This window comes from Notamacropus eugenii, chromosome 5, assembly GCF_028372415.1.
Source record: "Notamacropus eugenii isolate mMacEug1 chromosome 5, mMacEug1.pri_v2, whole genome shotgun sequence".
NCBI lineage: Eukaryota > Metazoa > Chordata > Mammalia > Diprotodontia > Macropodidae > Notamacropus > Notamacropus eugenii.
Genome location: NC_092876.1, coordinates 351,091,716 through 351,116,336, shown reverse-complemented (window position 1 = coordinate 351,116,336; position 24,621 = coordinate 351,091,716). Strand labels below are relative to the sequence as shown.

Here is a 24,621-nt window from a genome sequence, read left to right as displayed (position 1 = left end):
TGGAAAGTTTAGTTGGAGAAAGTATATCAATGTCTGGTACCTTATCCTGCCCGGCGATCTTCAGAATCTTGGAAACAATTCAGTCTCTTGGCATGGCATTGGTTTACTGTCCAGGTTTCACAATCATACAGCAATGAAGTCAGCATAATGGCTCAGTAGCCCTTCAGTCTGGTAATCAGTCTAATACTTCTTCTCTTCCACACTTGTCTTTGTAGCCTCCCAAACTTTGAGCTAACACTGGCAATGCATGCATCCACTTTATTATCAATGTGTATACCCTTGGAAAGTATACTACCAAGGTAAGTGAACTTAAACACAGCATCCAAAACTTCTCTATTTACTGTAGCAGATGGTTCCAAGTATGGAGAGTGTGGTGGTGGCTGATGGAGCACCTGTGCTTGCTCTGTGTGAATTGTTAGGCCAAAAGTAGCACAAGAAGCAGAGAACCAATTTGTACTTTACTACATCTGAGTTCTAGAGGCTTCACTGAGGGCACAATCATCTGCAAACAGAAAATCATGCACCAACACTCCCTCCACTTTGGTTTTGGCTTGTAGCCTTTTCAAGTTGAAGAATTTACCATCAGTTGATGCCTTGTTCATCCTCATTGAAGGCATTTGACAACGTCTGAAAACATCATACTAAAAAGCAGGGGAACAAGCGCACAGCCTTGTTTCACTCCACTGATAGCTGGAAAGCACAAAAGCATTGTCCATTACCCAGAACCTGGGCAAGCATGCCATCAAGAAACTGATGTATAATACTCATGAACTTCTCCAGGAAACCAAATTTTGACAAAATTCTCCATAAGCCCTCATGACTAAAAGTATCAAAGGTCTTGGTCAAATCTACAAATGTTGTGTACAGACCTCACATTGTATACAGACCTTGCTTATCTATTAAGCTGTAGACAGATTATGACCTGTGGCAGTGGAAGGAGTCCCCACATTGAAGAAATCAGAGGTCTTTGAAGTTTGGGGGATAATAAAATATGTTGCAAAGGTGGCTGTAGGAAACAATAGACTAGCATGGCTTGGAATTGTGAGGCAGATAATAGAGTTATCAGAATTTCAGAAAAAAGTTAAAAAAGAAAGAATCCCCTTCATATACCCTATATTGTTACTCAACTGGTCCATTCATTATACTATGAACATAGTCCATGTTTTTCTACACCCATGTTTTGTTCATTCGGTTCCCCATGCATTGTATACTCCCCTTTTTAATTTCCGTTGGTTGAAATGCTATATATCTGTCAAGAATATCTATAAACAACATGCCATGATGGGAAGTAATTGGATACTTTCAGAGCTATGGAGAGACTTTAAGACTCAACAGGATGCTGATTACGGTTGTGTGCATATGGGAGAGATTTTGCATGGGCTGGGATAAATGCTTCTCTTTACTGTGCTTAAATCTGTTGTAGTCGACTGAACTCTAGTTCTAAAACAAATTTATTATCTGAACTTCAGTAGGTTGCTTCACTTTGTTGCCTTTATTTTTTCTTCCCCTGAGAATGAGGAAAAGTCTTATAAGAACCCTACCTACTTCGCAGAGCTGTTAAGATTAATAATATAAGTGCCTGTAATGCCCTGAGATCCTTGCAAAAAGGTAATAAATAAAAGCAGGTTTCTTTTATAAAAAAGAAACATGCACAGAAACCCTCTCAATTTTCCCCCAATGACAGTTTGGATATATGACATGAACTAACCTGAACTCATATCCGCTATAAAATACAATAAACATTCTTGCTAGGTTCAAAAATGTTGGAATAAATCTCCTACTCTCCATTTTTGGGTTTCCAAATTCTACATTTCAAAGTCAGATTTTTTGATCTGTAGTGTATCTAGAAGTAAGAAATAACAGACAATCCATGAAGAATCTATTTCTCAAGATTTCCAGCTACTTTTCATGATGTCAGATAAACTTATTAATGTTTAGCAGATTATTTGCATGGCATTTGCTTACTAATCTTTTAATATTCATCTGTCTTCTGTCTCTAGCAAGTTTCCTGGGCTGTCAGAATTTTCAATAATTTGACTATTGTGAGTCTCATGATAGTTTACAATGGACTCTGTAAGGGACAGGCTTATGTCGAGATTATACAGATTAATAAACATCTTTCTTTCCCAGGTAGGCAATTCTTTTGCGCCTTGTACCTAGAAAATGAAAATGCCTTCCTTTGTTACTCTGTAGCTGCGTATTCTAGTTTTATGGAGCTGGAAGCAAAATATAGAGATGACAATTTGAGCTGCACAATTATGTTCTGAGGTGAATGCTGTCATTATCTGCATTTTACAAAGGAGGAAGCTGATACTTAGATTAAATGACTTGCCAAGGTTACATAGCTAGTGAGGGTCTGAGGCAGAACTGGAATTCAGGTTTTCCTGATTACAGATCCAGCACTTTCTCCTTTGTATCATCTAGCTGCACAAGTAGTAAAGATACTATAGACTGGGGACTGAGCCAAAGGGTCATTTCATACACTTACATTCAATACTCTTTCTTTTCTATTGCAATTTCCTCTCTAGCTATTGTATTTTAATTCCCTCCCTCTTCCACCATGTCTCAGTGCTAGTCATTCCCCATGACTGGGATGTATTCCCTCACCTCCAATCTCTTAGGATTCCTGGCTAGCTTCTTTCAAAAGGGTGGATCAGTTTCTACCTTTTTGTAAGGTTTTTCTGATTCCTCCTTCCATATAGTAGCTCTTTATCCCTACTGATAGTATTTTATGCAACTCTTAACTCACTTCTTAATGAGGAAAGACCTATTCCCTGAATGGGCATTACATCACTTTAAGTGAGTACCTGAAAAGGCTTTAGCCTAAAAGGGCAAGGGTCTCCCATTGCATCCTGGGCCATCTCCAGTCATCCTGATGAATATCTGGTCACTGGATTCAGATGACTCTGGAGGAGAAGTGAGGCTGGTGACCTGCACAGCCCTCCCTCACTCAAAACAAAGTCAAGTGCAAGTCATGTCATCATTTCTCTGATGCCATGGTCTTCTTCGAAAATAAAGGACTAATGCCACCTGTGAGTAGACCTAGCTCCCTGAATGGGGACCCAGCTGGGTGGGTAACTCAGCTCATCATCTCCCATCTTCTCCAAAGGAAAGTAAATTTGGATGACCAGAGGATGCCCAGTTAACTGGGGTGTACTGGCTAGATATTTTTCTTTCTTTCTTTCTTTCTTTCTTTCTTTCTTTCTTTCTTTCTTTCTTTCTTTCTTTCTTTCTTTCTTTCTTTCTTTCTTTCTTTCTTTCTTTCTTTCTTTCTCTTTTCTTCCTTCCTTCCTTCCTTCCTCTCTTCTTCCCTCCCTTCCTTGTCTTTCCCAAAACCTTAAACCCAGTGCACTCTGAAGCCTATAGATTGGACAACAAGAGCGCCCTGCCCAAACTCCACTTAATGGCTGTTTTCTGGACCCTCCTTTAGTTATTTTTTCTTTTGCCCATAAAAACAAATCATTTGTGATAAAGCAACAAGATAATGACTATTGAGTCTTGACAATGGTCTATAAGGTCCTTTCCAATCCTATGTCTGTAATCCCTTCATTCAAGGATTCTTAGGGTAGAATGTGAAGCTGGAGGACCTGTACCTAAATCCTAGTAGTAGTTCTGCTTGGAGCTTGGACAAATCACTTCACATTTTATAGCCTGTTGTCTTGACTATAACAGGGCTGGATTAGATAATATCTTAGCATTTCCTTCTAAGTCCAGAACTAGGATCCAACAAATAACATCAACTATTTCAGAATCAGGTGTTTATTAAGATGCTGTAGCTGATCTCTATGACTTCAAGAGCTGCCTTGTCCCTCCTCTCCTTTCCTACTTCCCATCTACAGTAGGACTAAAGAAGTTCATGGTTTATTATTTTCCCACAATAGAAGGAGAATGGAACAGAGGAGTAACTCTTAGCAAAACTCACTAATAGAGCTAGAAAATCAGTTGCTGCTCAGTGCATTCCTTTTTTTTTTTAATATTCATAGAATTTTAGGCTTAGAGGTTGTCTAGTTATATCTCCTCATTTTACAGATGAGGGAACTGATACTCAGAGATGTGAAATAACTTGCACAAATTTATACATTAAGAAACCTGAGACTAAAACTTAGATCCCTCGACTCCCAGATAATTTTTTCCTCACTGCTAGAGTTGCTATTGAGGCACCCAGAAGCTGCCAGAACATCACTTAATACCCACCTAAAGAAAGAAAAGTCGCCCTTCAACATCAACAAAATTGAAATTTCTCCAGGGAAAATGAATGAAAGACCCATAGCATCAATTTACAGCAATGTATTTAAAAACCAATTACCAAGCTGTGCTATTGCTCTGTTCCCAGTTTTGATGTCTTTTCCCTGTTTCTAGTGTTAACATTGAAAATGTAAAACAAATCCCTTGAAAAATGATGTCTAGATGAAGGGGTGATGGTGAGAGCTCTAGATCAGTCCCCAGTTCCCCAGGGGTGGCCTGCATGAAAATTACTGACAGGCACCATCCAAATCACCAACCCTGAGATTTATAACTTTAGCAAAGGATCTTTTTCCTCCACATCTGGGCAAATTATAGAAAACCAGAAATCCTCCTGTGCTGTACCTTCCTCTACTCCCTCTCCCCCAACAATCTCACACCACATCCTTTTCCATTCCCCAGTGGTAGGGACCGTTTATTAATCTCTGCTCCCCTGGAAACCTGAAGCACTAAGTAGCTACTGTCTGATTTGACAGCTCCTGCAGAGCTAATACCCTGTATTTTTCCTGAAATGGGGGCACTATCATTTTGCAAATTAGATAGGGTAATCTGGGGGTGATCTTACAAAAGAGAAGCAAAAAAATTATAAGGCTAATGACCTTACATCCCATCGCATTCAACAAGAGATCATCTCTATCCTTCCCCTTTCTCAGGTGTCCATGTTTTATTGAGTTATTCTGAAGCCTGAGATTGATTTCATGAGGTGCTTCCATCAATGTGCTCTCCCAGGTTTTATTTGTTTTAGCAGGCATGAGTAAGGTATATGTGCCACCGCTGTAGGACACAGTGGGTGGTGATGGAAGGAAAGAGGCTGCGAGATAGCCACAGGCACCCATGGGAAGAACATAACACTGAGTGACTTTCTCAGGGCTGTACATAAGGTTCTTTGCTGCAGGAGGCAGCTCCCTGAAACCCATAGCTTCTGCTGTAACACAGCTGTCATCTGCCATTACCAGATCCCTGCCAGGAGCACAATAACTGGCCCAGTGCTTCCCCACATCAACCCAAATCGACCCTGATGAAGGTAGGGGTGTGTGTGTGCGTGTGCAGAGAAAGGTTCTGAAAAAGAGATAAATGATGCTCTTTGTAGCAAAGAAAAGAGAACATGACACAAACAAAGTATCAGCCCTTCTCAAAATTCATTTATCTAACAGGTGCTTCTGGACTCTGATACACTGGCTGTGAGACCCCAGGCAAAGCACTGAATCTCTCAGTGTTCTAAGCCCTCTTAACACTGTAAGTAGCCAAGTAGATGTTCATGACCTGTATTAGTGAAGAGTGTTTCCTCTCTTGGGAGTTCCCTGTACCAAGGAATCACTGATCCAGTGCCTCTCCAGTCTCCCACAAATCTTTATTCAGTGTCTAAAACTATGTGCAAGTTAGAATGCTACTTAACAGAAGAGATGCAAAGACTAATAGGACTGAAGGAGTTTTCAGTCTAATATTATTAAGGAGGTCACAGGATCACAGATCTAGAATCAAGAACTCTAATATAATTTTCTCATTTTATTTATGAGGAAACTGAGGTCCAGGGAAGTGAAAAGACTTGTCCAAAGTCACAGGGCAAGGAAATGCCGGAGGGGGTATTTGAACATGGGGCCTTTTACTCCAGAGTCAATCCTCTTTCACGTGTACCATGATCCTCTGTCACAGCAATGACAACCAAGTATTGTGTGTCCAAGTGATCCAAGTGGTATCTATCTTCTTAACAAAGAAAAACAAAAGAAATCCTGTATCCAAATATAGACCAGTAATCAGAAAACATGAATTCCAGTTTTACTATTTACTAGTTCTGCAGCTTTAGGTATGTCTCTTTTTTTTTTTCTGGGTCTCAGTTTACTGCCTTCTAAAATGAGGGGTTATATCAGATGACCTCAAATGGAAATTTCCAATTTTGAAATTCAAAGGTCTTTGCTTTCTTTTAGCAGAAGCCATGGAAATGTGGTCATTATAGTAGCAGTATTAAAAGACCTTAACTCAATAATTTGAATTAAATTAAAAGTAATTTTTAATAATGCCTGTAATTTCTCATTTCTTCTCTATATTAAATTTAACTAGTAGTTACTTGGAGCAGTACATTTCAATTTTACACAATTATTTCAATATCATATAATCATTTTGTATTTTACATTTTGGCATTCTATTAACTGAACATATCTACTATTAATAAGAACTTCCATCCTATTCCAACCAACAAGCATTTCTTTAGTCCCTGCTATAAACCAGTCTAGGGCTGTTGCAGGCTGGGGGAGGGGGGATAGGGAGAAGGTTGTTGTTTTTCAATTGTATCTGACTCTTCATGACCCCATTTGGGGTTCTCATGGCAAAGATACTGGAGGGGTTTGCTATTTCCTTCTCTAGTTCACCTTACAGATCAGGAAACTGAGACAAACAGGGTTAAGTGACTTTTCCATGTCACACCAATAGTAAGTGTCTGAGGCCAGATTTGAACTCAAGGAGATGAGTCTTTCTGACTCCAGGACCAGCGCTCTGTGTACTATGGCTCCACCTAGCAGCCCGGGAGGGCAGGGAGGGAAATTCAATGACAGAAATGAAAATCGTCCTTGATCTTAAGGAACTTTAACTCTCCTTCCAAGGTATACTCATAATTAATGTCTACAATGAAGACTCCAAGGCACTCAGATATAAAAGTTCTTTCTATAACATTACAAAAGATAGAATTGTTTTCAGCTTAGCTTTATCCTTATGTAAATTTTATAGAATTCAAAATTTTTGAAAATTGGTCATCTGCATATACTAAAAACAACTTTTTATTACCCAGAATACCATAGAGGCCTATGCACTAGATGGTTCTATCTACTATATCTGTACACATACTTTCTCTTCTGATATGCTCAAGTCAATTTTCAACACATTTATGCTTCTGTGAACAATGACTTTTGATATTATGGAAAGGTCACTTTTGTTGTTGGCCATTTATTTCCAATCTAGGAGATGCTGCTCATTCATTATTTGAATATGGCTATTTTTCATCTCCTGACTCCGTGGTGTGGCTTAGAATATTTGGATACTATATCTTTTTGATAAACCAGGAAACCTCCTCCTATCCCAGCACCAGTACCAGTGTCTTCTGTTAGAGCATCGAAGCCCAAGTAAAAAGACAACAGAAATCCCTGGAGCTCAATGAAGCAGTATATGAAGCTACTAGGTCACAGGTGCAACTTGGAAAAAAGCCTTTCAAACTATCTGGAAGTCTCTTGGGGTAAGACCTAGGCAAAAAAAGTGATGGAGAGGAACAAAGCTGATACATATGTAGCACCCAATATGGAGTTTGGGGGCGCTTCTTTCCCTACTTCCGTTGAATAGCAATGCTTGTTCTTGAACTTTCTTTCCATGGTTTCAACTTTAAAGTTAGAAGGACTCCCAGCTAGGGTGCAGGGGAGAGGTAGTCCAGGAAAAAGAATATTCTCCTGATGCCAGCTTTGTGGCAAAAACAAAGGGAGGCTGGAGAGGAGAAATGTGGGGGCAGAGACTTTTGATGTCATCCGACAAGCCTTTCAAATGTTCTCGTTTGGCTGTCTTCCCTGTTGTATCATGAGGGCCTACATTCTTTTGAACATTACTGGAAGATCAGGAAATAATACTTGGGAAAAAAAACAGCACAGTGCACCCAGAAAAAGAAGGGACTGTTGTGAAGATTTCAAGGGAAATGGTTGCGATTGGGTAGTGGGAATGATAAGTTTGTGGGAAGAATCAGTTCAGAAAACTTATTCAAAGTCCTGCTCATTTTCAATTACTTTGATCTCTGAAAGTCAAAGCAAACGCCTCCTTTCTTCCCTGGGTTATCGCCTCCTCTCTTCTTAAAAAGCATGTGTGTCTACCAGCACCCATATTGGTTAATGGACCATGCTTTTATTGGCCATTTCACTTGGTTTTAAATTTGGGAGACTGCTTAGTGCTTCCTAAGTCTCGAAGGCTTGGTTTGCAAAAACCACAGGTGGTTTGAATAGAAACAGCTCTATTAGAAGCAACCCTTGAAAGTAAAAATATCAGTCATTTTGTTGTGTTTGATGTGGTGGAGACATCAAATAAGGCTCTCTGGAGCTACTGAGCTGAGTGTGAAAAAAAAGATGCAGAAGTGCTTGTCTAACCTCCTTGGAACCACTTCTTGGTTCTTCTTTCATACACATGAGCACATAAGGGTTACTGGTCCTACACATGGGCAAAGTTATTTCTCTAAAAAAAGGTTCAGTAGCAATATAGAAAAAATGTTACTAATCTGAAGGATTTTTCAAATATTCTGACCTCAATAAACATCATCACTCCTAAAAACATGAGCATTTCCACATACAAATTAGAGCACAAAAAGATGCTCAGTATGTGAAACCATGAATCTATCTGCTTTTTTTAAAAAGCATATAATATATTCAACCTGTTACTTTCAGAATTGTGCTCCTCTCTGCTTCCTTCTGAGCTATCTTTGGTACTAACCTAGAGATTTTCACTAGGGAATCATAACTGTTCTTCTCCATAAAATCTGTTTCCCTCTGTCCTAGACTACTGTATTTGTGTGTGTGTTCGTCTTTCATTGCCAAAGAAGACCATGCCATCAGAGAAATGATGACATGACTTGCACTTGACTCTTTGTTTTGAGTGAGGGAGGGCTGTGCAGGTCACCAGCCTCACTTCTCCTTCAGAGTCATCTGAATCCAGTGACCAGATATTCATCAGCATGACTGGAGATGACCCAGGATGAGGCAATTGGGGTTAAGTGACTTACCCAAGGTCACACAGCTAGTGAGTATGTCAAGTGTCTGAGGTACGATTTGAACTCAGGTCCTCCTGACTCCTGCACTGGTCCTCTATCTACTGTACCACCTAGCTGCCCCAGACTACTGTAACAGCTGTCCTGGGAACAGGTTCTTTTCTCTAGTATAGGATACCTGCTTGTTAATACTGAAACAAAGAGTGAAATATTCAATGCTTCCCCTACTGTATGTTCTTACTGAATATCTTTGTGATTTTTCCATTCGGTCATATCACTCTTCCCTCCTTTCCTCTCTGGAAACAAGATGTAGTTTAATGGACCAGGCAAAAAGATGGCCCTTCAAGTCGCTCAGAGGTGAATCCTTTGCCTCATTAACTTAAATCTTTTTTAGGGGTGACTTATTTTGTATTTTCTCCAAGGTCTATGCAGTTCATTTTACATATCAGAATTTTAATAACTGGACAAATGGCATTATACTAGTTTTTTCACCTGTTTGTATCAATCAATCAATAAGCATTTATTAAATACCTAGGGTATGCCAGGCATAGCACTGGATACAAAGATGAAAGCAAACTAATACCTAACCTCAAGGAGCTTATGTTCTAGGGGACTGGGGGGGAGAAAAGGAGACAATCTATACACATATAAAAATATTCAAAAAATACAAGGTAATTTGTTACGATTAAGATTAGGATGGGTCTCACAGAATTTCATGGAACCTGAGGAGCCAGGTGAATTATGGCACAATTTTAGGTGTACTGGTAAACTTGAAAATCTGAAGTTCCAAAGTGTACACTCTGAGGTTCATATGACATATGGTGGAAAGATAACTAGGAGTCTGCAAGTTTGAAATCTAGTGCTATAGCATCTCTGCTGCTCATTAGATGTAGATACATGGCCCATGGAAAAATTTCTTCACTTTTGTGGTTCTCAGTTTCCTTACTTGTAAAATGAATACCAGAGTTTTTCTCAACCTATTTGGTAGAGTACTCTCCATTCACAACCAAATATCTCAGAAAACAAAACAATGTAACAGTTATAGATTTGGGTTAGAAAAGCATTGGGGGAGTAGAAATAAAGAGAGAAAAAAAACTCTACTCTTTTCATTTCTTCCCTTTTTATGCTCTCTATTTGTCATTCCCACAGATTTGGTATTTAGATGTATCTCATCTTATCTTCCTGTCCACATTCTGACGTTTAGGGTGGGTACAATGTTTGGGAGTTCTCCGTATGGTGATTTGGGGAGGGCAGAAGGAGTGAGCCAGCTCCAAGTCCAGATGGCCCATGGTGGATCAAACCAGTTCTAAGAACCTTTGAAAGTTCATGATTCTATCAGGAGAGAGGCATTAGAGGAAAGTATGATTTTTGTCCAGATAGCAAAAGTCTTTACAAAAATACTGGTGGCAAAGAATTCTATGATGGATTCTTACTATAGGAGAAATCTCTGGAAATTTATAACCGATTTAGTACTAGACCAGATTACCCAGGAGAAATACGGTGACATGATTTTCTTGGACTTTTCCTGGTCCTGCCTAAGAGTCTAAGTTGGAGGATACCCGATTTGGTTTCCATACACATAGTTGCTAAGTTTGGAATCAGATCATAAATGAGGTAAGCCTATGTATCAATTACTGTACTAACTCTGCACTCCTTTCAGAGTAGTGTGAGAAGGTTATAGGCAGCATCTGGTGCCAGATCTTCCCCTCTGGGCCTGAATTGTACCTTTGGCAGCTGCTACGGTGCCTGGCATCAGATGAGATTTATGTTTATATTCAGGAGCTTTGAAATATCCCATGCTTCCCCCTAAAAATCCCCCAATCTTCTACAACAATGAGTGGTTGACTCAGCAGAGAATTATTTAGAGAATTATTTCCTCCCTCAAGAATTAGTTAATAGGGACTATTATGTGTAGGGAATGAAAATAATTCTCACCCACATAAAACAGGGTGTGATTTCAGCCAAGCTTTGGAATAAAATAGGAGATAACCCAAAGGGAAGTATTACTGGGTTCATATATTCATTTTTAAAAGACTCATTCAAATCCTAATTAATGTGCAAATTAAGAGCTACATAATAGAAATAAGACCTGGACATCAAGGAGCTACATACAAAATGCAGTGCAGTAGTAACACTAAACATTTAAATAGTGCTTTAAGATTTGACAACTGTTTTATAGGATTTTCTTATTGTAGACTCATAACGGGCCTATGGGATAAGTGATATAGGTACTATTATTCCATTTTATAGATGAGGAAACTGAGGTTTAAAGTGTAAATTGACTTGCTTAGGCTTCAGAGCTCTCATAAATCATAGGTTCCAGAGTCAGAATTCCTACTCAGGTATTTCTGTGTCCACATCCAGTATTCTATTCACTATATCAAGCATGTTGAATATGTGAGAGATACAAGGTACCATGACGGATCCAGTGAAAAAAATAATTTTCAATGAGGAGAAAGATTTCATAGAATAGATATCTTTAAGGATGGATAGGATACCAAGAGATATGGATAGAAAGAAGGTATTCCAGGCAAAGGAACTGCATGAATAAAAAGGTATGGAGGTAAGGAATTACAGGGTAAAAAAAAAAAATGCAGCTTGGACTGAGTTTAAAGTGTGAAATAAGGCTGCAAAAGTGGCTTATCAATATACTGTACCAGGTTAAGGAGTCTGGACTTAATTGGATAGAAGATAGGAACCCATTAATGGTAAGCAGACTATTATGACTGTAATCTGGTATAGACTGGAAGGGAGAAAAATATTGGAGATAAGAAAAAAAAAACCTGGAAATAACATAATCTAGATGATCTGATGAGAGGGGATTTATTTCAGTAACCTAGAAGTGAAGTTCTTGAGTTGTGAATTAGTGTGATGGCAACAGGAATAAAAAATATGTTAAAAAAATAATTTTTAAAAAGATGATTGAGAGAGATAATGCACACATAGTATTAATAGTATTGGTAGCACTGGAAAAGTGAGTGATATGGGAGATGAGGGAGAGGGAAGAGTGAAAAATGGAGATAAGATTCTTAACATGGGTAACTGATTGAAAAAATGGTAAATGATATTAACAGAAATAGGGATATTAGAAGTTGCCCGTTGACTACTATCATGAGTGACCAAAGTATTGAGCTTCTAATTGTCTAATATAACTAATTCAAAATTCATCATTCAAAAAAAGCATTTCTTAAGTACTTACAATGTACAAGACCCTGTTCTAAATGATAGGGATATAAAGGTAAAAAGAGATTTGTTGCAACGTGTCACACAGGAGGACACTGTTGGATAATGAAAAAGTTACTGGATTTAGAGTGAGACAAACTAGCCTGAATTCCAGCTTTGCCACCTCCTACCTAAATGACTTTGGGCAAAGCAGGTTAAGCTCTTTGATCTTGATTTTTCTTGTCTGTAAAATTAGGAGTTTAGACAACATGACCCCTAAGGTTCCTTCTAGCTCTAAAGCTCTGATCCTATCATATATGTATGTACATATATATATTATATATGTATGTATTATATATACATATATATATATTTACATTTATATCCTTTGCCCACATGGAGTTTAAATTATCATTCTTCAGCCTTCATTTCTGAAGAGCACCATTGAGATCACGGAGTGATGCTTTCCCTTGCATGTGAACTGGATTTAAATGAGGCAGAGTTGCACAATCTTCAGCCTCACTCTCTCTTCCAAAGTCATCCAAGTCCAGTGGTAAGAGAAAATATCAGGATTATCAGGAATAGGGTCTGTATCTAGATCTCATTCATTTTCTGAAGAGATGGCTTTATGTCCTGAATTTAGAAGAGCATTTAACATTGGAATACAGACACTCCTCATGAAATACTATGAGAGATGCACCTATCAGATATGGTCCATGGCACTTACAAGAAGAGAGGAAGAAAAAAGATTCAGGAAGCCAGTGATAGAGACAGTAGAATTTCTCAGGGCTGGGGCTGGGGAAAGGGTTTCTTTAACTGAATATTCATGTATCATTATTAGGAAAAAGATAACAAAGAAAACTACACAAATAGAAATTAATCATCTATGATCCTTCCTTGTGGAAGTGGGTGAGAATGTAGTGAAGTGGATTCCAGCGTCTAAATATACAATGCTGCTGGGTAGCTTAAGAGGGAGGTCACGCTTAGTAACCCAGAACCCTATTCCTAGGGTCTCTTGTGATTTTAATGGTGCATGAAACTCTAACACTCCCTCGATCAGTGAAGATATGTGACTCCTCTGCAGCTTATAGTCTTAGAGTTTTTTCAACCTCCAAGAGGTTGAGATCTTTGTTGTTTCTCAGTCATTTCAGTTGTGTCGAACTTTTTGTCACCCCATTTGAAGTTTTCTAGATAGAGATACTGGAGTAGTTTACCATTTCCTTCTCCAGCTCAGTTTACAGATGAGGAAACTGAGGCAGAGTTAAGTGACTTGCCCAGAATCACACAGCCAGTAAGTGTCTTGAGGTCAGATCTTAACCTAGGGAGATGAGTCTTCCTAACTCCAGGCCCAGCTTTGTATCCACAGTGCCACCTAGCTGCCTATAAGAGGTAAGCCTATAGGTAAGTATGCATCAGAATCAGGTATTTGTGAGACTCCTTATGATCTCTGAAATATACTTAAAAAAAAAAGAAAGAAATACTAAGCAAGTAACAATGCAAAATAAATACTGCTACCTGCAATGTTTTCCTCCACAGTAGGTGATGTAGTATGATTATTGCTGGAGATTTTTGCTTTTGCAGGAAGGAAGGGGAAGTGGGAGGCTTCATGAACAATTCTTGGTTCTCTCTGCAGACAGGTACTGTGTGAGGCAGCAGAGCTATTTCCTCTCCACATATCCTCTAAGCATCTCATTCCCCAATCAAGCACTGTTTTGCTACTGCCCAAAACAGCAGAGAGCCTCAGTGACCATGCATAGGAAAGGAATGATGTCATTCAAAGATTGACATTTCAGTTTTTATTACTAGAATACCTTGAAGAATTAGATCTGATTTGCATTGATATTTGCAAACTGAATTATTAATACAAGTCTTTTTTTCCCTTCTTTTCTTTTCCTTTCCTTTCCCTAGGCCTTAACACCGCAGTCAACGGCAGCAATAGCCCCAATTTAACAATCACATGGTGGAAGAGAAAGGGACTTTATACAGATGACTCCTGGGCTTCTAAAGTTTTGACTGACATGAGAAGAATATCTGATTTGGATCACAAAATAAAAGTAAAGGACAAAGGAAAGGAATGACATTTTAAAAAATATAAAAGTTGTTTTTTGAGAATATTGTATTCAGTAATAAATCAGATAATATATGAAATGCTTAGGACAGTGCCTGGCACATAGTGGGAACTTAAATGTTTATCCCTCCCATCCCACTCCACCCCACTCTAACCCCTAAAGATATGTGAGTTCCAGATTTGCTGGATCACCTTGGGTCAATCATTTAACTGCTCTAGGTCTTAATTTCTGCGTCTGTAAAACGAGAGGGTGGAACTAGATCTCTGAGGGCTTTCCAGCTCTAAATTTCACGAAACAAAATTCCATTGTCTGGTGTTTAAATTAATTACTGAAATGAATGATCAACAAACATTTTTAAGATCTCATTATATGCTAGGAATCATACAAAGAAAATAATATAAAGGAACAGGTGAAAACAGCTCCTCTAGCATTCTGCCAGGGGAGAGGGCATATAGATACATGCAGAGTAGATTCCTGATAACTGAGGCAGAAGCCAACAGCAAATGGGAGGACCAGGAAAAGCCTCTTTTAGGAGAAAATATTTGAATGAGTCTTGAAGAATGCCATGGATTCTAAGAGGAATAGCTGAGAAGAGAGTGGATTCCAGGCACAGATGGAGAGAGGGGTGGGGGGGAGGGGTTCGCAATACAAAGGCATAGAGACATTGCTACGGAAGGTAAAATGGCATCATGTGAAAAGCATATGACTGCAGAGAATCTGGATTCAAATTATGGTTCTTTAATTTCCTAGCTTTGTGAACTTGAACAAATCACATAATCTCTCAGGATTTCACTTTTCTTATTTGGAAAATAAATGGATTAGATCAAATCAACTTAAAAACATTAATGGAATGAAGAAGGAAAAAAAGGATCCAGTAGGAACTGTAGATTCTTCAAGTATCTGAGTATTTGGCTGATTCTTTGGTTTGAAAAATCATTATAATTACCATCCCTTTTGTCATAATTTCAATAAATCACATTTTAAATGAATTTTTAAAATTCATTAGAATCTTGACACAAGGGATGACAACTATTTTTTTTTTTTTTTACAAATCAAAAAACTACTCCCAGATACTTAAAAGCTCTGTAAATTTATTAGTATCTCAAAATCTTTACAGCAAGGGAGACAACAGTGTATGATTTAGCTCCTAGGGAGCCACTGATAAACACATAAACACATCTCCAGATGACTGTCAAATCTCCATAACCAACTTTAATCCTTCTCCTTAGGTAAGGTTTATTATCTCCAAATGCAGGTAGTACTGGATACCTTTCCCTGGACATCCTGCTGTCACCTCAAATTCAATCAAAACAAGATTTATATCTTTGTTCCCTCTCTTCTCTTTCTTTAAACTCTCCTATGTTTTTGGAGTGTTCCATTATCTGCCAAAGGTCATAAACCCAGGTTTATTCTTGATTTTACTCTTTCCCTCATCATTCAGGGCCAATCATTTCAAGCCATGCTAATCTACCTCTCTCTCTCTCTCTCTCTCTCTCTCACCTTTATCTGCTTACCTTTTAAATAGCTCTCCTACCTCATTTCTAACCTAACTTTAGTCACTGAATGGGCACTGCCTCAGTCAAAGTGAGAACTTAGAAAGACTTTAGCTTAAAAAGGCCAAGACCTCCCACTGCCTCCTGGTCTAGCTCCAGTCATCTTAATCTATATCTTGCCATTGGACCCAGATGGCTCCGGAGGAGAAAGTGAGACTGGTGACTTTGCACAGCTCCCTGTCACTTAAACCCAATTCACTTACATGTGATGGCATCACCTCTCGGAGGTCATGGTCGTCTTTAAGAACAAAGGATAAACTACAATAAATAGTTATTGTTCAAGTTCCAGGCAAGGCTGATCTATATTATGATAACAGTCTCCTAATTGTTCTTGTTTTGGTCTCCTTTCTCTGCATCCATTTTCCTCATGCCTACTAAAATAAACTACTAAGGCACAGACTGATCAACCTGCACCCCTGCACAAACACTTTCAATAGATTCCATACTGCCTATAGGATAAAACATGAACTACTCAGCCTGATACTGAAAGACCCTGAACAATCTGAATCCAAACTACATTTCCACGTTTATTTTGCTTTAGTTCCCTTTATACATGCCACATTCCAGCAGGTATGTAAAGCTAGCACTTTCATCTTCTGTCTCCACATATTCACTCAAACCACACTCCCATCCCCCATACCTGGAATGCCTTCCCTTCTCATCACCATACCTCCAAATCTATAACCAATTCATGTTCCATCTTTTCAATGCAGTCTTTCCCGATTCCCATAGTCATTAGCCTTATCTCCTTCCTCAAATATTTATCTGAATACATCTTGCATGTCTTTTTCCTCTACTCAGAAGGAAAATATAAGGTTTTAAAGGCAAAGATTGTTTAATTTTTATATTTACATGCTCAGTACCTTGCACATTGTAGGTGCTAAATGCTTATTTGAAGAATTTGTTCAATGATCTTATGTATAGATAAGGAAAAATTAATTTGGAAATGATTTGAAACACTGGAGGTAGGAAGGGATAAATACAGAAAAACCTACAGGAAGATACTGCAATATTCTATGTGAGCTTTTTACAAAGGATTTTGTTAGAGTGGTGATAGTGAGAACTAGTGTGGGAATCAGCTTAATGTATATTTTGGAAAAAATGTTTAAATTGCTTGTGGAGTACATAGGTAGAGATGTTTGGATTTCTCATATTAATTAAGGTTCAGTACTTGTCTAGCGAGTCAGGAAAACTGAGTTCAAGTCTAGAGTCTACTACTTAATAGTATTTTTTCATTTTTAATCTTTGGACAAATCACTTAACCTGCTCACACCTGAGGATGATGATGACGATGATTATAGTGGTACCAACAATAATAAATTGCATTCATGTAGCTCTTAAAGATTTAACTCTTTCTTCGAAGGGTGGTTAGTAAGAGTTAATGTCTCAAAGAGTTGGAAAGGACTTCAGAATCCTTCTACTCTGGTCCTTCTCCTGATCAGTATATTCTTTCAATAACGTAACTAGAATCTGATCATCCAAACACCGCAGGAAAATCTTCAAAGATGGGGAACACTGTCTTGTGAGAAAGCTCATTCCTTCTGTGCAGAGGTAGTATGATATCCTGGAAAATACACTAGAATTAGAATCAAAAGCCTTGACTTGAAATACTAGTTTTACTACTTACTGCCTGTGTGACTATGGTCAAGGCATCTAAACTTTCTCAGATTCACTTTTCTCAACTCTAAAATGCAGATAATAACATTTGTATTACTTATCTCAGAAAGTCTTATGTGCACGTAAATTGAGATTATTTTCAGATTATTTTAATTATTAGGGGGAAAAATCTTTCTTATATTGAAGCAAAATCTGTTTCCTTTCAGTTTCCCCTCAATAGACTAGTACTGCTCTCTGAAGCCAAGCAGAATAAACCTAATCCTTCCACATGACAGCCTTTCAAGTATTTGAAGACAGCTATTACTTCCCCCTTGTCTCTTCTTCTCAAGGCTAAATATCTCCATTTCCCTTAACTGTTTCTTGTATGGTAGGCACTACTAACTCCCTTGTTTCTGTGAAAATATTACTGTGAAAAGCTGAACGAAATCCTTCCTACTCATTCTTTAAGCCCATTTTCTCTTATTCTTGATTTATTGGAAACAGAAAAAAATGACTATATTCACTCTTACTCTCTACACACACACACACACACACACACACACACACACACACACACACAGAGGTATAATCTTAGAAGTATGCTTTCTTGCTACTTTCCCCTATCATTTTCTCTCTTCTTTCTCTTTTGTATATGTTAGGGAGAGAGAGGCAGCTAGGTGGTGAAGTGGATAGAGCACCAGTGCAGGAGTCAGGAGGACCTGAGTTCAAATCTCACCTCAGACACTTGACACACTCACTAGCTGTGTGAGCTTGGACAAGTCACTTAACCTCAACTGCCTCATCCTGGGTCATCTCCAGTCATCCTGATGAATATCTGGTCAATGGATTCAGATGGCTCTGGAGGAGAAGTGAGGCTGGTGACTTTGCACAGCCCTCCCTCACTCAAAACAAAGTCAAGTGCAAGTCATGTCATCATTTCTCTGATGGCATGGTCTTCTTCGGTAATGAAGGACAAACACACACACACATGTTAGGGAGAGAAGCATAGCTTGTGTGTGTGTGTGTGTGTGTGTGTGTGTGTGTGTGTGTGTGTGTGTACGTATTAAGTTCACTGCGTTCTCCAGGTTTTTTGGTGTTGTGGTTCTTGTGCTTGTCAGATATAAAGTTAGCCCTGTTTCTATCTTCTACTAGGATGGTTTGCTCTTGCTTTCAGAATGAATTAACCTTAATTTTTTTTCCTTGTTGATTTTTATCACCTCTGCCTGCCAATTTCTCCAACTTTCACAGCCATTCTTTTCTTTCTTTTTCCTCTTTTATTGTTTTCCTTTCAATCTAGATTTCTAATGAGCTAGACAAGCCACACAGTAGGTCAACAAAAACTGAGTGACTATATGTTCTGTTACTGCTAAGTGTCTTACCACTGAGAGTACAAGATAATTTTTCTTATTAGAATTCTCTCTTACTACTCTAACTTTAAAAAATAAGTAGCTGTCTGGTAGGTTAAAACTACTGCCACTTTTTGATGGCAACAAATTATTTTTAGAAGGGTTAACAAAGAGAAATGAATCCCAAAATAAGAGTTTACAGGCAGAAGATAGAAAATGTATACCTCCATTGTACTAGACAAGTTCTTTATTCTCACATGTGCTGTGGTGCTTCATTGAACCCATTGGTGATGTACCAAGATAAGGTTTTCCATAAGAAAATATTCTCAGAAGTGTCATATCATCATTATAGGGTAGGAAGAGTTTGGAAGTCTGGTATCACAAATGGAAGATGTTAAAATCTTTAATTTTCCATGGCTAGTACCACTGTGAAATGTATCCTGCTAATATATCATTTAATGACATGAAGATTCTCAGTAGGCAAATTTGAACAATATTTACTGTCAGTTATGGGAGTCAGAAATGGAAACAAACTCTATACGGTGCCATAATGTGATAGAACAAAATTTAAGAACATTCTGTGAAGAAAGCAGTGACCAGAAAGGAAAAACATAAAGTCGGCTGCATGTTGTCAGCAACGTTTCAGTTTGATATCTGCAGATGTCTCTCTGCCTCCAAGAATGGATTGTCCTACTTTTGGAAAGAACCATCCAAAGGAATTGACTGATTGATGGCTCAGTTTTTCCTCCCTCTTCTATCATCTGACGTACCTGGACCCAGTAATGGAAATAAAGATGTAAATCATTACATTTGCCCTTGGAATAGATTCTAAGGACTGTACCTCTCAACCAAGAGTATTGTGGAGTGGAGAATATGAGGACTCGGTCCCTGAACCAGACTTGCACCTTCAGAACAGAAAGGATGACCGACTTTGGGTAGCTAGGTGGTATAGTGGAGAGAATACTAGGGCCTGGAGTCAGGAAGACTTGAGTTCAAAATCAGCCTCAGACGCTTACTAGCTGTGTGATCCTGGGCAAGTCAATTAACCCTACTTGCTTCAGTTTCCATATCTGTAAAATGATCGAAAGAAGGAAATAGCAAGCCATTCTGGTATCTTTGCCATGAAAAGCCCAAATAGGGTCACAAAGAGTCAGGCACAACTGAACAAGAACAAAGGATTGACTCTGATTTGACTCTTTACTTTTCACTTTGACCTGTATATTTTTGGTCAGAAAGGCAATATGGCATAGTACAAAGATTGCTAGACATCGAGTCTGGAACACCCAAATTCAAATTCTGCCTCTGATCATTAATAGCTATGTGACCAAGTCACTTAACTTTTCTGATTCCTAGTTTTCTCATCTGTAAAATGGAAATAATACTGATAGTATATCACATAGTTTTTGTAAGTTTCACATCTTTGCAATCTGTAATAAATGTTATTTTTATTATTGACCACTTTCAACCTAAAATTCTCATTTCTACTCCTTGAAATCCCCAACTTGCTGGTTTTTTGTTTGTTTTTGTTGTTTGTTTTTTGGTTTGGTTTTGCTCTTTTCCATCTTGCTTAGTGAAAATAGTAGGATTTAGAAGTAAATCTGTCTAGGAACTAGGACTAATACAAAATGTCTAGTTTTGTTTTCGGCACACTAGAGGATTCACAACAAAGCTTGTTCAGAAGTATGTAGGACACTCATTCCAAATTCATTGCAACAATTCAGGTAACATTTGTCAAGTGCTCCTTGCAACATTGTGTTAACATCGCTATAGACTATAAAGTATTCAGAGGACATGTGACTGATTTCAGTCCCTCTGACATGCATCAGATAGGATCATCTGACTTATGCTAGAGACTCCAAAATGCATAGCCACAATATCCTTTAGTTCTGCAAGGACTCATTCTGTCTACAGTACATTTGCTTCAATGGGAAGTTTCCTGAAGCAAAGTCTGTGCTGACTTGATTAGGCCATTCTGGAATCATATGAATTGGGTAAAAATATACTTCTAATCTTAAAATAAACTTAAGATGTTTTTACACACAAATAACTCACAAAATGTCTACATTTTGGGGAAAAAAGTAGACGTTGCAATTAGTTCCCCTACAGCTATGGAAAAAAATGTGGATAAGTTAAAAAAAAAGATTTTCAAAATCAGAAATACAGAATAGCTTAGCATGATTGGCTAATATGATGATTTATCCCCAAGCTCTTAATGTAATGTCACCTTTTTGTAAAACAGAGATGAATATAAATCTTTATTGAACTTTATTCTGGTAAGGTGTTATTTCTTTAGGAAAAAATAGATATTCTATAGATCTGAGATACATGAGTTAAATATCTAAGGTAACATGACAGAGTGGTCAGAGAGATGACTGTGAAGCTAGAAAGAGCTAGGCTCAAGTCTTGCTGGACATGGACTACATGACCTTCGGTATATAGCTTACCTTGTTTCAGGCACTTTTAAAGATTAACACTATAGAGAAAATGCCTGTCTGGGTTGATACAGTCTCATTCCTCACCTAGGAGTTCCCTATACCAATGAAATCAGACCTATTAGTATCTCAATTACATATCAAGTTTTATTTTTTCTTTCATTTTTCTTCCATTTTTTAGAAAATCTAAAACAAAATTTCTAAAAAACAGAAACATGAAGCTCAAATGAAAATAATATTTAGAGTAGGTTTGAAATGTTCTTATTTACAACTTAGCAATGTACCATACTGATAATAGGTGTTCACTTAATATACCTTGGAACTGAGTTGAACTCAATACTTGTAATTGATACTTCTCAGCCCCTTGATACCTTGTCCACAACCCAGACAGTCTTCAAATCAAACCATATTCCTAAAACTTCACTCTAAAGAACCTTAGAAATAGTACTTCCTGAAACACAAATCTTAAAGCATTTATTTTCCATACCAACTACATATTCATACTACCTTCTTCCCTCATGTGTTCCAGAGGATAAAACTATGGTTATTGTAGGAACCACAACTTATTCAATGATAGAACATTCAGATCTTAAAATTAAACTAAGCTTGCTTCTTTATTTACTTTTCACAAATTTTCAAGGCTAGAAATTTCATTAACAATCCCAGAAGAACTAGAGATGCTATGTAGCTACATCTGTTTTACAAATAGAAATAAGGCCCATGAGTATACAGTAGTAATGGAATTTCATAAGGCTAACCTCAGGAACATCATTTAAACTTTGAAAAACCTGGAAAAGGGACGGTCAATTCTAGTAGAGTCTGTAAATTCCCAATCTTTTAGGATTACAGGATAGGTACTCCTGACTCCTCTGGGGAACAAAGAATCAACCCAACCTCTGGGGATCAAGGGAGCCTCCTAGGCTCTCATAGTAGTTTCTCAATTATTTTATTTTCGTTCTGAACTGAACAAACAATGAGTAAATGGAAACAGAAATAGAAAGTCAAATGTAAAAAGAGGATTGTAACTGAAACAGTGAGTCTCTATTACCTACAGTTTTCAGTAGTTTTTCCTTCCCTTCCCAGACCCATCAAAGTATATTGAACTTCCTTATAGAACTTAGAAAATTTCTAGAACCCTGGCAGGGTTGCTATATCAAGTTTTCATTTTGGAGTATACATTCAAGTACTGTGACCTTGTTGTAACCTGCAGATTATAGTACATGGCTCCATAGAGTGAGCTGGTAAGCAAGAGAGGAGAAAAAAAGGGAGAAATTTCATTGGTTTACTCAGGTTAATAACCTTAGCAGAAATGAACTGCCTAGAAAATACTTTCCAGCAAAATCCTGAGTAATTCTGACAGAATGTGATGCTCACACAAGAGATGGACTTCTACTTAGATATGACTAGAAAGATTTAGAAACAAAAGTCTGATGAAGACAGGACCAGGATTCTCACAGGAGGGAGATCAAATGTTCCAAAGGAAATATAAGTTATGATATGATTTCCCCTTGAGACTCACAGGATTATGAAAGCCTAACTTAATCACGGGGGAATAGGTTATATTTTCACACCCACATACATGATATGCCATTTTGACTCTATAGAATGGTTAAAATGGAAAGAGAAGGGAAGGAGCCAGTGTGAGAAGGAAGGCACCCTCTGAGTAAAGACATCCTCTGTTTTCTCCTCTCTTCTGCTCCACCCATTTCAGATAAAATTTCTGATTTTGTATATTTTGCAAATTATTATCTTACAAGCCTTTTTTTGTTCCCTCAAAATGCATTGTGATATACTTAAATAAAAAAATTTCCTCTTTCAAAATACTCAACCCACATGTAAGAAAACAAAGGAGGAGGGAAATAAATATTCCTTTTCTCATAAGATATAGACCATCCACCTTCTTTTCTTTCTGCCTCAGTGTCATCAAATGACAGGCAATCAGGTATCCACAAACCCTGCAAAGAAGCTTCCTCCTTTCAAGGCTTGATGTCCCTGTGGGGTCGAGCTAATTACAGGTACACTTCCTCTGCACGACAGCCACACTCTGTAGTGTTGAAGGAGCGATTAATAATTGAACAAAGCTGGCTGGATTTCTTGCTCATGCTACCTCGAATCGCAAGCAGCTATTCTGTCATATGAGACAGTAAAGCATCTTCCGTGGCTGACTCCAAATAAGGCTTCCCTTTATGTGCAGAAAGAGGTGAAAGGAATACCTCTGTCCTTCCAACTTTGGAGAGCGACAAAACCGCCTACCCCATGTTCATTATTCTATCACCTAGGCAAACCCTCTCTTCTCTCACTGGGAATAAGAGCTCAGGGGTGGGAAATGAAAGAATATGATAAGGTGCTTATGTAAGACGTAAAAAAGACAAAGGAGTAGACCAGGAGAGTTAATACTCATTGTCAGAAAACACACACACACACACACACACACACACACACACACACACACACACAAAACACAGCGAATAAATAACTACTTTTACATAGGTAAATATAGCTGGTGGCTGGTTTGGCATTTCTTAGAGTAGTATGTAACTCAATTATGGTCTATATTTAGAGTTATTTCCCTCACATCCTAGAATATTTTAATATAGGATCTATGATTATAACACAGGAACAAATAGGTTAGTGGAATACTGCCAGATTTTAGAGTGTGCATCAATCTATACATCTTAGATGTGAGTAATCCCCAGCACTCTTTACTGATTGAGGAGAGAATCCCTAGGTCATATTTGAAAAGTGAGACTGGTGTGTGTGTGTGTGTGTGTGTGTGTGTGTGTGTGTGTGTGTGTGTGTGTGAGAGAGAGAGAGAGAGAGAGACAGAGACAGAGACAGAGACAGAGACAGCGACAGAGACAGAGATATCTGATCTAATCCAGAATAGACCTCACCTAGCATTTAATCACTCAGCCATGATGCATCTTAAGATTTTTTTTTTAAATCAGCTATAATGTTCAAGTTACCATTTGTTCAAGGGTAGCCATAAAAGATCTGAACCCTAAGAAAAACCCTGGAGAAAAACCCAAATCTTAGAATCATTCTGATCTCCAGAGGCAATCTTCTGGATCACAGAAGACTCAAAGATAGGCAAGATGTTCTATGGTGATCTAATGTAAGGTTATCTGTCTATACTGGACAGAGAAGTAGCAGAAAGCAAGGATCCTTAGGAGCATTAAAGAAAGTATCCATAATGAGTTCAGCAAGGAAAAGACAGGGAAAAGAGATGTATTTGCTGGAGGATACAGACCAGAAGTGCTGGTGTCACTTGTCCGTCATATGAGACCTACACACAATGCTACTTCTCAGCAAGTCAGCAAGCAGTAAGTGCCTACTATGGACCTGACACTGTGCTCTTTCTGCCCATGCGACCACTAAAGATAGATTTTAATGAGGTTTTTTTGTGTGTATGTTGGGTTTCTCCATTCCAAAATTCTTTATGGTGTCACAATTCCTGTACTTCTCTTTTATTGCATCCAACATTCTCCTGTACCC

The 24,621-nt window shown here is 38.2% G+C and overlaps 1 protein-coding gene across 3 annotated transcripts in view; it reads right to left on the bottom strand.

The window, feature by feature from the left end:
- Positions 1-24,621, bottom strand: part of LSAMP (limbic system associated membrane protein) — an 823,632-nt gene that overhangs the window by 229,896 nt on the left and 569,115 nt on the right. The gene's annotated exons all lie outside the window — the stretch shown is intronic.